The sequence below is a fragment of the Schistocerca nitens genome, chromosome 5, assembly GCF_023898315.1.
Source record: "Schistocerca nitens isolate TAMUIC-IGC-003100 chromosome 5, iqSchNite1.1, whole genome shotgun sequence".
In the NCBI taxonomy this organism is placed as follows: Eukaryota; Metazoa; Arthropoda; class Insecta; order Orthoptera; family Acrididae; genus Schistocerca; species Schistocerca nitens.
The window spans coordinates 595619325-595621296 of NC_064618.1; positions in this window are offsets into that span (position 1 = coordinate 595619325).

The following is a 1972-nucleotide window of genomic DNA, read 5'->3' on the forward strand; positions in this document are numbered from 1 at the left end:
TCTGAGTCTTGTATGTTAAGTATGTTACTGAATTTCCATGTCTGATCTCAGGCTCCAAATATTTCCTTAACATTTCCCCTCCGAGGTACAAAAACCTCCCAGCGCTTTTCCAAAAAGAGACATGACACTAACGATTAAAGCAATAACTTACATCTCTTTACCCCACAAACATCTAGGAATGATAAACACGTCAAGTTGACCTACTATCTGTAACACACGCCTTCATACAAAACTTACTATTTTAGTTTGTGAGACAGTCCAGTCCCCTTCCTACTTGACCAATTACTGAGCCATGTCTATGCGCACTCAGTCCGGCTCCGGGATTTATATATTTATTCACGCAATTAGAACAAAGGTAAATGTTGCCATGCTGTAATTATTTAATCGCTAGTTTTTACTGTTACCTTATTTTCATTCATTAATTTCCTGGGTGAAATTTAAAATTTATTGCATATTTGCGCCTTGTGAATGGCCACACTTTTGTTATTTCCTGTATCGCTTTTAAATTTACAACATTTCGGCCCACAACGTGGTTCTACAGTATATGTATTGCTATTGCGAGCCCTGGAAAAGCGTTAGACAAAACTGGGAAAAATTAACCTCATACAGCTACATAAAAAATACAAAAATTTTGGTGTGCGGTCGAATGGTGAGCTTCTGTCGTCTGAGTGTGTTGTGAATTCACAGTATCAGTAGTCCTACATGTAGTTTTCGTATTTAGCGTCTGTTGATGTAGCTTCCCTGCATCTCGTGACGTAGTTTTAAAATATGTAGTTTGTTGTTGTTTGCGCATTGTCTTTTAGTTGTACTGTCAGCTGCCGGCAGCGTTGAAAATCGCGTTATTTTGTGCGAGTCACTTCCTTCTGTGTGGTATTTTACGCTTCTGGTCACATTTTCTACGCGACTGAGGTCGAAAGTTGATAGACAATGTAGCCGGAATGTCAGTTCAGGAGAGCAAATGGGACGTAATGGGAAAGCAAAAGGCACTGCTGTGGGGTGTGTGTATAATGTAGAGTTCACTGCGTTGCATTCTCGCAATGTTAGCAAACATTTTATCCGAAGTAAACCAGGAGAACGCCGCCACGGCAGCACAGTTAAATAACGCTGCAGTTCAGCTAAGTGAACTGAAAGAACGTAGCGCTACCACAGTAAATGAGCAGGGCAAAACAAAACCGGAGAAGCAGAAAAAGCGGGGCAACTTATTCGGATGAGGCAGTAGAAACAAACGCAATTGCGAGACTACAACTCAAGCTGAAACTATGAATTAAAAGGACTGTTTGTCATATAGCAATACACAGGCGTGTGTGGGGTCCGAGACTGCAAATGTATTGGCGGAAGTCGCCGTCAGTACGGGCGAGATGAGAAACGCGTATGATCAAAGGAATGTTAGCTTAGAAACAACAAGTGACCACCAGAATACGAGAGATAGCGAAAAGGAATCTTTCATTCAAGGACGTCAGGGAACCTGTCGACAATTAGCAATACACAGAGAAGGGTGGCTTTTCTCGAGCAGGAGGTGTCTGCAGTGTTACAGGGCGAGTGTCCTTGCGACGCACGTCACGCCAACAGGTTTTCATGCTGTGTTTCCGATGCAGTGTATGTAAATTCCACTGCCTACGCTCAGTCAAATAAGAAGGGTCCGCCCGAAGGCATACCTAAGATATTAAGACACCTGTTGAAATAAATAGGGAGGCTAAAACATCTTTTGTTGTTTTGTGCAGCAGATGCTCGATCCAGAGGAAGCTGCCTGGTTTCTCTTATCGATTTGCAAAAGCAGTACTAACCAAGTTTTCTGCACGAACTTCCTCAAGCACAAGCAACTGCGAAAATTAACATACATAAGCGTGTAAAACATATGAACGAAAGTACCTTACGCATTATATTTCACTGCCAAATAACAGCGATCGATGAAAAAAATGGTTCAAATGGCTCTGAGCACTATGGGACTCAACTGCTAAGGTCATTAGTCCCC